The 13609-nt window shown below is 48.6% G+C and overlaps 1 pseudogene; it reads left to right on the top strand.

Moving 5' to 3' along the window:
• LOC137524107 (zinc finger protein 850-like) overlaps positions 1-9608 on the top strand; it is a 197625-nt pseudogene extending 188017 nt beyond the window's left edge.
• The last annotated feature ends 4001 nt before the right edge of the window (positions 9609-13609 follow it).

Raw genomic sequence — 13609 nt, 5'->3', positions numbered from 1 at the left:
GACAGCGTGGGGGTGGGTGGGGGGGGGGGAGTGGGGCGCATCCAAAGTTTTGCAGGATGGCCCAGTGATTTCTAGTTACGCCCCTGCATGTGCTGGTAATAATTACAGAAGGTGATGAAGATAAGGGAGTTGTGCTGTAATTGATAATAAAAAATATATTAATAATTATAATAGCATTCAAAGGCTGAATTACACAAAAAGAGCTTGCAGTTAGCTTATTCACCACAAGGTGTCGATCTCGCCTCTGCCACGTGAAACTCAAAGAGGGGAGGAAATTAATCCAAAAACAGGAAGTGTGATGTAATAGCAGGAAAAGCAGTTGAAGGACGGCGAAAGGACACACGGCTGGAGAAGGTAATTGTGTGTATCCTGTTATATATGGAGCAGAGCAGAGGTTTGGGGTGGGCATGCTTTGTTACAGAGGAGGACATAGTACACCTGTCACTATCCTGATCATCCCCCTTGATGAGACTTCTATATAACTGCTGTGACTTGTTTGCCAGTTTTCTATTGCTCCCCCTACATGTACCATAGATTATGGGTCGGATCTCACCTTCCTAGTAATAATTCAGTCACATCACAGAGACAAGAGAAGATATATATATTGAATACAGCCATGTCCCTTCAGTGCTGGCATTTACCCTTGTATAGCGTATTTTGCCCCCAGCATTGCCATATTACTGTGACGTGTAACCCTATCTCCCCATCATCTTCCACCCCCCTGAATGGGTAGTCGTCAGGGCAGAGGCTCAGGGGGCACCAGTCTCGGGGAGTACAGCCCTGAGGGTGTGCCTGTTCCCCCCCACCCCTCCCTGAGCACTACAGAGTTACGGCTCTGCATGTTTGGGGGATTACCTAATACTGGGGATACATCTGCCTATACTGGGGAGGAGGCTGCCTGTCTGACTTGGGGAAAGGGTCTGGGGGCACACTTGCCTGTCCTGAGAAGAGAGACTGCTTGGGGTATATCTGGCTATCGATACTTGGGTTACTTCTTGCTATCTAGCCTGGGAGGGGGGTATTCTAATACTAGGGGAACATCTGGCTATATTTGAGGGGAAGATGCCTAATACTGGTGTACATATGGCTATCTAACCTGGTTAGGGGTACTGCTAAATACACAAAGAACATTGTGATATCTAATCTGGGGTTGGTGGGCTGCTTAGTTCTGCGGATGCATCCGGCTATCTCTAATGGGGATGGTGGGCTGCCTAATAGTGGCTTTCTATAATGGGGAGGGGAGCTACCTAATACTGGGGGCACATCTGCCTTGTTACCTTGGGGAGGGAGACTACTTGATGCACCTGGCTTTTGAAACCCTACAGCACTTTATTTGGCCTGAGGAAGTGGGCAGAGACCCACAATACGCGTTGCCTGTGCTTATTAACAATTCATTATATTTATATAGAGGAATTTGTCATTTTTTGAGGTAAGCCACTTCCCCTTTTTCTCTTTTTTTGTTTTAAACTCAGTTTTATATACACCTTGGTGCCTCTTAATGCTGTTATGATAGCTCCCCAAGTCTTCCAGATATTAGTCATCCACCAGACCAGCCACCAGTCAGACCACCACTTGAGCTGCTTTGCTATGTTATCAATGGCAAAAGGGTGAATGTTTAGCGATATGAAGGGTGTGATCAGGAATCCAGGCGCATGCATCTCTATGGGGAGAGCTTGCAGGAAGTAGTAGTTTTATTGTTAGGGTAGTCTGCCTTTATTCCTGAGAATGATACAAAGTGTCTATGTGGGGGGTTAGTTTACATAATTGCCCCTTAGGGAGGGAGACATAGAGAATAATATAATCTGTGATTAGTGCGGAGCTCTGATTGGCTGATCTTGTATGCCATGGAATACTGAGCCCATAAGATCCTCGTGGAGCAGCTCCCACCTCCAGCTGGTGCCTCACACATATGCACACTCTCTGTGTTACCTTATCTCTGGATTTCCCTCACTTCTTGTGCTGTCAGAGGTGTTTCATGTTTATCCCAGGCGTTATGGAAGGCAGGCCGGTATCTCTTCCATGATAGCTTTTCCCAGCAGCTGTTCATAGCAACAGTCATGAATACAATGTTGTACAATGGAGTTGTTGTGGATCAGTGGAGGTCTCAGGAAGAGAGGTCCTGAAGGAGCAGGATCTGTGCATTGTGTCCATTTTCAGCAGATGAGACAGGTGCACCATATGACCGTATCCATTGCATCTCTAATGCGAAGAAGCTAGTGTACAGTCAGGAGCCACTGGTGTTGGATTGGAGGTTAGAGTCTGCACAAAGATGATGGCTGGTGGGTGGAGCCAGGTAGCAAGGGGCATGACTGGTAGGACAGGTAGAGAAGATGGAGGCTGCAGCTGGAGAGTGATTGGGAGGTCTCCCCTGCTTCTGTCCTGGTATTGGCACCGTCCCAGCTGGGAGATTTGTTGCTATAGCTCTTGGAGGGTTAAGGGTTAGCAGGTGATGGACAGGTAGGGTCAGTATATGGAGCTGCAGTCCCATCTGCCCAGTTCATCTGCTGCCAGAGCCATAAGTAATGATAATTCATAGCTAATTAGCTTCAGCTCTTATCTTCCTATATCTCCGGCTGCTCTCTCTTCACATCCTCATCCATCTACCGCTGCCGGCACTGCTGTAACCTCCCAGGAATGTGAGCATGGAGAGGAGGAGAGAAGCACCAGATGATGAGCAAGGCGCACTGGGAGAGAGGACTGTGGTGCTGAATGTGCAGATACCACAGCTTATGGGATATTATCAACCCCTAGCAAATTATGTTCTTTTCTGTGCTCTGATTATTATTATTAATATCTTACAGCTATAATTTGTTATCCATTTCAGAACTGAGATCTGACCTTAAAGAACAAATTACATATGTGAGGAGTGATCAGCAGTCTATGGAGGAGGGTGGCATGATGGAGACAATTAAAGAAGAAGAAGGAGAGACCTTTGTGAGGAGTGATCAGCAGTCTATGGAGGAGGGTGGCATGATGGAGACAATTAAAGAAGAAGAAGGAGAGACCTATGTGAGGAGTGATCAGCAGTCTATGGAGGAGGGTGGCATGTTGGGGACAATTAAAGAAGAAGAAGGAGATACGTATGTGAGGAGTGATCAGCAGTCTATGGAGGAGGGTGGCATGATGGAGACAATTAAAGAAGAAGAAGGAGAGACCTATGTGAGGAGTGATCAGCAGTCAATGGAGGAGGGTGGCATGATGGAGACAATTAAAGAAGAAGAAGGAGAGACCTATGTGAGGAGTGATCAGCAGTCTATGGAGGAGAGTGACATGATAAGAACTAGTGAAGAGGAAGAAGAGGACATTATTACTGGGATGAGTATTGGTGAGCGATAAATGTATCTCCTTTTAATGTCCAGTACATATAAGCTGTGTGCTCTACATGTTGTCAGTATATAGGAGTCGAGTCTGAGGAAGGCTTCATAGCTGAAAGCTTACTTCTTATAAGTTAGTCAATAAATGGCATCATCCTGATTCAAAACATCTTGCTTTCACTAGTGCAATAAGCTAACTTTCTAACTGAATGACAAAGCTAACAATGAGTAATCTAACTCTCTGAGTCACTAAACTATCAATCACAGGTTCAGTGAGTCTCATATGAGCACAAATCAATCACAAAATGCAAATACACAGCACTTCTCTCTCCAGCACAACCTCTCACACAGTGCTGAGTAACAGCAAGGAGATAATCCAAGATGGCATCCTTAGGGAAGGGTGTGGCCAGAGATCCGCTCATTCCTATTGGTTGCTAGGGACACTCTGGTAAAAAAAAAATGCACCTCTGTAATGGACTCAAAGTTATAATTACAGTGGGCTGGAAATTTGCAGTTTGAAATTGAATTTTCAATTGCAAGCTTGCAGTGTAATGAGAGATCAGGGGAGCGCTTGAATTCTCCTGCTGTTGCCTGGTCAGTGTGTTTGGCTGCTTGCCAGACCCGGTCTATAGCTTCCCACCCAGCTTCACTATTTTACTCCTTCACATTAGCTGTGGGCAGCTGGAACTGGCTGGTCTTGTGGGCAGAGAGTCACTCACCAGATGTTTCCCACCTCCCTTTTCAGCACAGCAGCACCGCCAGCCACTCACCTCTTCACTCTCCTCCAGCGCCGAAGCTTCCCCCCCACCCCCCCCCCCCACCCCCCGTCATAAGCTGACGGTGTGTATCTCTTTTTGCTGCCAGCGTTTCTTATCACGTGATTTGCCAGTAATGTGCCGATGAGCCACGTGTGAGAGACGCTGGCTGCAGAAAGAGGTTAACAGATATCACTGATGACGGAGGAGAAGGGGAAGAGGAAGCTTTGGTGCTGGAGATGTGGGGGGGTGGCATCTGACCATTTATACTACAAGGTGGAAGGAGGAACATCCAGCCATCTATACTACAAGGAGGTGGGGGTGCATCTGGCTACCTGTGCTGTAAATGGGGGGATCGTCTGGCTTCCTGTATTGCTGTGGGACTGGGGGAGCTGTTGGCTAAGTATACTGAAGAGGGGTGTTATCTGCCTTCCAATACTGAAGAGGAGGGGGGTGGGGATGTTGGAGGAGATGCTGTTGGTCAGGGGGCGGCTGGTGACAGTACAGATCCATCCCTGCACTACACTACAATCTGCCTCTGCTATCTCTATCACACTACAGCACACCCTCTCTCACTGTCACTAGGCCTCTCTACACTCACATCTGACTTTCTGCTCTATCACACTAACTTCAGCAAACTCCTCCTTCTCACTCACTATTGCACTACAATCTGTCTGTCTACTCACTCCTCACTCACTCACTATCTCACAACTCACCAGATTCTGTCACACAACTCAATCCACACACAACTGATTCTCTGCAGCACAATGCAGCGCACTGTCTCCCTCAATATCCTCCTCCTCACTGAGCCCACAGAATGGCTGACAGTCTCACCTCTCTTATATACAAGAGGGGAGGGATAGCCTGTGATAGGTAGCTAGGATCTGGTTGCTAGGGCCTATAATTGCTCCGGATTGGTAGAGAATCCGATTGGCCGGTTAATGCTGCTATATTTAATGTAAGCTATAATTGTGGATGTATGCATAATTTGCACATTTCCGCATGTAATCCGCAGTACACTGATTGGCCTGAGATGACAAGTGGTGTTCCGCTTTCCACAGTAATTTTTGGAAATTGTTACTCCAATCACAGGACTGGGAAATACTCGGTAGTATTGGAGCAATCAGAGAGTGCGGAGGCATCCCGCGGGGTTCCCATTTCCACAGAAATATTTTGCATTCTCTGATTGGTCCGATGCTTCTGAGCTCAGTGATTGGCTGACATTTCCGAGTTGCTGTAATGCGGCATTCTGACATTGGGCTCTATTCACAAAACTTCTCATACATGACTTATCACCTCATTTATAAAAATAACCTTCTGTGACAGAAGAAGAAAAGCGTCAGCACTACAGTATTTCCGCTGAATTTGGAAGGATGTAGCATAAAACACACACCTCTTCATCCACATTTCTGGTATTGATAGCGTGCTCTGATTGATTAGAAGTTGCAATACAGTAAAGGAGAGGCGAGGAAGACAATCGGCACTGCTTCTATTGCTGTGTAATCCAGAGTGCGGTGGAACACATGTAAAAAATCCAAGACAGTGTATCTTCAAATTGTGGCATCAAAAATATTCATTCAACGTAAACATTCATGAACGTACCATTATCTGAGGGGGTGTGGTGGCGGCCTCCGTAGAAGCGCAGGTTGTGCGTGAAACGGCTGTAAGGCTATCTGTGCCCAGCACCCACCGCCACCACACCACCTCAGATAATGGTACGTTCATGCATGTTTACGTTGAATGAATATTTTTGATGCCACAATTTGAAGATACTGTCTTGGATTTTTTACATGTGTTCCGCCGCACTCTGGATTACACAGCAATAGAAGCAGTGCCGATTGTCTTCCTCTCCTTTACTGTATAAAAATAACCTTTCAGCACATTTACAAGCAAAATAATCACCCAAAGTAAGTTGTTTCTGTTTAACTTCATTTCAACATTACTTTTCTTACCTTAATTATATTATATTTTTGCTCTTTGGAAGCCTAAAAATGTAACATAGACGAGGTGGAAACAGGAAAACAGGTGAAAATCCTTTGTGAATTATGCCTATTGTTGCATTTACGTTTTGGAAATCGGCGTCCTGATGGAAATGTCAGACCATCCCCAGTCACAGTTTCCTTATTTGCTTAATTGGGAATAAGAGAGAGAAACATGTACATTACACGGGGCATATGAGTGACACGAGGACACAGCGGTAATAAGAATGTGGAAGTGACACCACATTGCTCTACAAACATAACACAGATCTCTTGCTATAAGTACATATAGGTCTGTTGTCACAGGAGTAACACATTGCTTCCACTGTCTCATCAAGCTCTACATTCACTGCTGCTCAATGTATGGCCAATGCTTTAGGTGTGGGAGGGGTCAGTGACATGCAAATAACTCTGACGTGTATGCAAATGTCATGCAGATTGTATGCAGATAATCAGATTGGTCAGGAAATGCATTTGATTGGATGAACTCCCAGCTACATAACATTTTCATGCAAGCCAAAGTTGTAGTCATGTGATTGGCCGCCTGTAATGAGCTCCACCTTCTGCAGTTCTCAGTCAGGCTGATAACTTGTGATGGTCAGTGACATGCCAATAACTCTGAGATGGTGCAAACTGTATGCTAATTTTATGCAAAGCTATGCAGCTGCTGCATCTGGTCCATTTCCAGTCTGCACAAACTTTGCCTCAACTTGGAATTATCAGCAGCTCACTGACCATCCCTAATGATAATTGCTCCTCCCCTAAGAATGCTGTAACAGGAAGTGATGATGTTTCTGTATTTGCAGCACAGAGTCCCGGCATCAGGAACCTCTCAGAGACTCGTCTCTCTGTATCCACAGACTGTACAACGGATGATGATGTCACTGGACAAAAGTCTCCTGCAGATATCCTGGTTACCCCAAATATTCCCCCAGACTCCCCTCACCTGTATAATCCTGAGGGGCCTCTTCACCAGCACAGCTCTACCTCTGCTGGAGGGTCTCATTCCTGTTCCCTATGTGGGAAATGTTTTGTGAGAAAATCAAATCTAGGCGTACACAAGAGAACTCACACTGGTGAGATGCCATATTCATGCGCTGATTGTGGGAAATGTTTTGTACGGAAATCATGCCTTGTCCGTCATGAGAGATCTCACACTGGTGAGAAGCCGTATTCATGTGCTGAGTGTGGGAAATGTTTTGTACGGAAAGCATATCTTGTCCGCCATGAGAGAACTCACACTGGTGAGAAGCCGTTTTCATGGGCTGAGTGTGGGAAATGTTTTGTACAGAAAGTAGAGCTTGTCATCCATGAGAGATCTCACACTGGTGAGAAGCCCTATTCATGTGCTGAGTGTGGGAAATGTTTTGTACAGAAATCACATCTTGTCATCCATGAGAGAACGCACACTGGTGAAAAGCCGTATTCATGTGCTGAGTGTGGGAAATGTTTTGTACGGAAAGGAGAGCTTGCCAGCCATGAGAGATCTCACACTGGTGAGAAACGGTATTCATGTGCTGAGTGTGGGAAAAGTTTTGTACAGAAGTCAGTCCTTGTCAGTCATGAGAGAACTCACACTGGTGAGAAACGGTATTCATGTGCTGAGTGTGGGAAATGTTTTGTACAGAAATCAGACCTTGTCAGTCATGAGAGAATTCACACTGGTGAGAAACCGTATTCATGTGCTGAGTGTGGGAAATGTTTTGTACGGAAAGCAGAGCTTGTCCTCCATGAAAGATCTCACACTGGTGAGAAGCCCTATTCATGTGCTGAGTGTGGGAAAAGTTTTGTACGGAAAGCAGAGCTTGTCAGTCATGAGAGATCTCACACTGGTGAGAAGCCCTATTCATGTGCTGAGTGTGGGAAATGTTTTGTACACAAATCAGACCTTGTCAGTCATGAGAGAACTCACACTGGTGAGAAGCCCTATTCATGTGCTGAATGTGGGAAATGTTTTGTACGGAAAGCAGAGCTTGTCATCCATGAGAGATCTCACACTGGTGTGAAGCCGTATTCATGTGCTGAGTGTGGGAAATGTTTTGTACGGAAAGCAGAGCTTGTCATCCATGAGAGATCTCACACTGGTGTGAAGCCGTATTCATGTGCTGAGTGTGGGAAATGTTTTGTACGGAAAGCAGAGCTTGTCATCCATGAGAGATATCACACTGGTGTGAAGCCCTATCCATGTGCTGAGTGTGGGAAAGGTTTTGTACAGAAATCTCATCTTCTCAGGCATCAGAAATCTCACACAGCTGGTAAGTAAGAGTCAGTGAAACATAACTTCACCTTTAGTGAACCTGAACTGGCCGCAGCATACTGCTCTCTATCTCCCCAACACAGCTGGGAATAGGGAGTATGGAGAGTGGAGTGCAGCGACCAATAACAGCGACCAATAACTGAACAAGTTTCGCTTATCCCACTCGCATCACTGGGGAAAAGTAGTGATGGTCAAGTCGATGCAAACAACTTCGAGTTGATGCAAATGTATGCAAATTATTATGCACATTTTTATGCAGCTTGACCATGAACCAATCGAATCCCGCTAAGATAAAATATCGATTGGTTCATTTTCAAGCTGCCTAAATGTGCATCAACTCGAAGTTATTTGCATCTACTTGACCATCACTAGTGAGAAGCTCTGTTACTGCACTGAGTGTGGGAAATGTTTTGGTTGTGGTTTATTTCTTGCTAGACGCACATGGCAGCATATTATACAGAGTCCCGGGGCTCTTTCATGCTACTCAGCGCATTGGTTTGTAAAGCAAGTCCCTGAGCTGAGGTGGGATGATGGGATAAACATGGCTACATATAGTACTAAGCCTGATTAGAAATTGGTTGTGTTCATCTTCTATTTCTTCCATTACAAGTGGTAAAGATGTAATTGAAAATAAAGCACAAGTCAGATCCGTACCCCTCTGGGTCCTCCCCAGGCTCCCCACATCCTTTTCCCGACCAGCGATGCAGCGCTGCACCCTCTAGAACATGTCAAACTCCGGCCCGTGGGCCAAATCTGGCCCTTGGAGCCATCAGATTTGGCCCTCAGGTGGTTTCCCGACTTTGCATTATGTTTGGCCCACTCTAGACCACCAAGGAAGCAATATTGGAGGTGAAGTCCTAGAACACTAGGGAAGCCATAAGGAAGAGGTTTGGGGAAAGCACTAAACACTAGGTAACTGTATAGGGGAGGGTGGGGGCCTCTAGACACCAGGGAAAAGTATAGAGGAAGGAGGACCACTAGACACCTGGGAACTTTATAAATGAGAAATGTGGCCAGTACACGCCCATGACTAGGTTACCGTGTACAATTTTGGCCCAGTTTGTATTTGAGTTTGACACGCCTGCTCTAGAACAACTATTCTCAGCCGGGGTTCCGCGTCAATTTGACACTTCTGTGGGATACAGCAGGCCCACTTTCCCCACTTCTGTGGAACAATATAGTCCCTCTTCTGTAAATGGCTGCAGCAGTGGAAAGATTTGTAAAGCAGCCTCATCACTCGAAGCTAGGTCTATAGTTCCGGCATGTGCGGGAGTTCAAACCGAATCCCTGCTTCAAGGAGGAGGAAAGGACATCAGATGGTAAGTATGGGGGGGGGGGGGGTTCCCTGCACTGACACCAGTGACCAAAGCAGCCACAGAAAGGGGGGACATAGCAGCCACAGAAAGGGGGGACAATGCAGCCACAGAAAGGGAGGACAATGCGGCCACAGAAAGGGGGGACAAAGCGGCCACAGAAAGGGGGGACAAAGCGGCCACAGAAAGGGGGGACAAAGCAGCCACAGATAGGGGGGACAAAGCAGCCACAGAAAGGGGGGACATAGCAGCCACAGAAAGGGGGGACAAATCAGCCACAGAAAGGGGGGACATAGCAGCCACAGAAAGGGGGGACAATGCAGCCACAGAAAGGGAGGACAATGCAGCCACAGAAAGGGGGGACAAAGCGGCCACAGAAAGGGGGGACAAAGCGGCCACAGAAAGGGGGGACAAAGCAGCCACAGATAGGGGGGACAAAGCAGCCACAGAAAGGGGGGACATAGCAGCCACAGAAAGGGGGGACAAAGCAGCCACAGAAAGGGGGGACATAGCAGCCACAGAAAGGGGGGACAATGCAGCCACAGAAAGGGGGGACAATGCAGCCACAGAAAGGGGGGACAATGCAGCCACAGAAAGGGAGGACAATGCAGCCACAGAAAGGGGGGACAAAGCAGCCACAGAAAGGGGGGACAAAGCGGCCACAGAAAGGGGGGACAATGCAGCCACAGAAAGGGGGGACAATGCAGCCACAGAAAGGGGGGACAATGCAGCCACAGAAAGGGGGGACAATGCAGCCACAGAAAGGGAGGACAATGCAGCCACAGAAAGGGGGGACATAGCAGCCACAGAAAGGGGGGACAAAGCAGCCACAGAAAGGGGGGACAAAGCGGCCACAGAAAGGGGGGACAAAGCGGCCACAGAAAGGGGGGACAAAGCAGCCACAGAAAGGGGGGACATAGCAGCCACAGAAAGGGGGGACATAGCAGCCACAGAAAGGGGGGACAATGCAGCCACAGAAAGGGGGGACAAAGCAGCCACAGAAAGGGTGGACAAAGCAGCCACAGAAAGGGTGGACAAAGCAGCCACAGAAAGGGGGGACAAAGCAGCCACAGAAAGGGGGGACAAAGCAGCCACAGAAAGGGGGGACAAAGCAGCCACAGAAAGGGGGGACAAAGCAGCCACAGAAAGGGGTGACAAAGCAGCCACAGAAAGGGGTGACAAAGCAGCCACAGAAAGAGTGGACAAAGCAGCCACAGAAAGGGGGGACAAAGCAGCCACAGAAAGGGGGGACAATGCAGCCACAGAAAGGGGGACAAAGCAGCACACAAACAGACAAAGAAGCAACACAAACAGGACAAAGAAGCCACACAAGCGGGGGGGGGGGGGGGGGGGAGACATAGTAGCCACACAAATGCAGGACATACAGTAGTAGCCACAGAAACAGGGATAAGGCACATGGGAGCCATAATTGCTAATAAGGACAAAGGGGGACATACTTGCTAGGGGGGACATAGCTGGCCACACTAAATATAGAGGGCACAGGTGCCATACTATGCAGAGATATGGATCCAATTTTTATATGGGAATAAAAATTATACATACGCTCATGCAAACACACACACACACTGTACACACACACTACACACACACACACTGTACACACACACCACACACACACTATACACACTACACACACACATACACACTACACACACACATACACACACACACACACACACACACACACATACACACACACATACATACACACACACATACATACACACACACATACACACACACACACACACACACATACACATACATACACACACACACACATACACATACACACACACACACACACGATTTGACAATTTTCTGAAAGGTTCCACGGGTCAAAAAGGTTGAGAAATGCTGCTCTAAAGGTCACAGCCGGGCTCCCATCCATGCAGGCAGGCACACTGCGCAGGATGCCTTGTGCTTGCACCCTCTGGAAGGTCACAGCTGGGCTCCCATCCATGCAGGCAGGCACACTGCACGGGATGCCTTGTGCTTGCACCCTCTGGAAGGTCACAGCTTGGCTCCCATGCACACAGGCAGGCACACTGCGCGGGATGCTTTTTGCTTGCATCCTCTGGAAGGTCACAGCCGGGCTCCCATCCATGCAGGCAGGCACACTGCGTGGGATGTCTTTTGCTTGCATCCTCTGGAAGGTCACAGCCAGGCTCCCATCCATGCAGGTGGGCACACGGTGCGGGATGCCTTGTGCTTGCACCCTCTGGAAGGTCACAGCCGGGCTCCCATCCATGCAGGTAGGCACACTGCGTGGGATGTCTTTTGCTTGCATCCTCTGGAAGGTCACAGCCGGGCTCCCATCCATGCAGGTGGGCACACGGTGCGGGATGCTTTGTGCTTGCACCCTCTGGAAGGTCACAGCCGGGCTCCCATCCATGCAGGCGGGTACACTGCGCGAGATGCCTTGTGCTTGCACCCACTGGAAGGTCACAGCTGGTCTCCCATCCATGCAGGCGGGCACACTGCGTGGGATGCCTTGTGCTTGCACTGTAACGACTGTGGAATTCTCTCCGTGGTCAGCGCACAGGACGCGCACTGACACTGCGGAAGTCCTCCACAAGCGTATAATTTGAGAGAACCCAGCAAAAGGTGCAACGCACCTGTAGAGGGAAATTCCTGTCGGCAGATGGAGCTGTGGAGTGCAGAGGAACAGATCCTCTGCCCGGCCACAGACGCCAGACAGGAATTGTACGAAGGGAAGAAACGCAGGGCAAGATAGTCCTTAAAGAGAGAGAGTAAAGCGACAGGGTGTATGTGTGTCCACCAATCTAGTCGCCATCCAGCGACGATGAACACACAAGGACAGGATCACAGATCAGAAGGATCCACAGCCGCTACCGCTAGGGGCTAGTGCGATCCAAGCAAGACAGGCAGATGAGATAGCCGGTAGCAACCGCTGCTCCAGCTATACTCCAAGAAAGCAGATCAGAAGGATCCACAGCCGCTACCACTAGAGACTAGTGCGATCCAAGTAAAACAGATGAAACAGAAGGGGCTACCAGTAGCAACCGCTGCTCTGGTTAGCAACCACAGACAGACAGGACGATTTCCTATCGACCACCGTTGGCGACAGGACAATCACAGCAGAGAGGCAAAATGGACAAAACAGATAAGCAGGCTAACTGCACTAGAGGAGCTGCCCAGTGCAGTCCCCAGAATTACTCTAAGATAACTATAACAATCCAACAGGGAAGGCTGACTCTCCAGGAGTGTATTTAACAAACCGTTATGACCAGCCAAGCCTTCTGGAAGCAGAAGGCTTTTATACTGCCAGCCCTCAAAGGAGACAGCTGGGCAATTTGCATGTATGCAAATCCCTCAGCAAATCAACTCTGAAAGTTGCAAGATAAAGCCAGGTCTCTTTTCCAGAGACCTGCATCTCTCAGACATAAGGAATGGTCAAACAGCTGTCTGCCTGTGCAGCCAGCTGAGCGGATCATTACATGCACCCTCTGGAAGGTTACAGCCAGGTTCCCGTCCATGCAGGTAGGCAGGCACACTGCGCGGGATGCCTTGTGCTTGCATCCTCTGGAAGGTCACAGCCAGGTTCCCATCCATCCATGCAGGCAGGCACACTGTGCGGGATGCCTTGTGCTTGCACCCTCTGGAAGGTCACAGCCGGGCTCCCATCCATCCATCCATGCAAGCAGGCACACTGCGTGGGATGCCTTGTGCTTGCATCCTCTGAAAGGTCACAGCCAGGCTCCCATCCATCCAAGCAGGCAGGCACACTGCGCTGGATGCCTTGTGCTTGCACCCTCTGGAAGGTCACAGCCGGGCTCCAATCCATGCGAGCTAGCACGCTGCGCGGGATGCCTTGTGCTTGCACCCTCTGCAAGGTTACAGCCATGTTCCCGTCCATGCAGGCAGGCACACTGTGCGAGATGCCTTGTGCTTGCATCCTATGGAAGGTCACAGCCAGGCTCCCATCCATGCAGAAAGGCACACTGCG

Source organism: Hyperolius riggenbachi, chromosome 7 (genome assembly GCF_040937935.1).
Source record: "Hyperolius riggenbachi isolate aHypRig1 chromosome 7, aHypRig1.pri, whole genome shotgun sequence".
NCBI lineage: Eukaryota > Metazoa > Chordata > Amphibia > Anura > Hyperoliidae > Hyperolius > Hyperolius riggenbachi.
The sequence above is the reverse complement of the archived record's forward strand: the minus strand, read 5'-3'. Positions and strand labels throughout refer to the sequence as shown.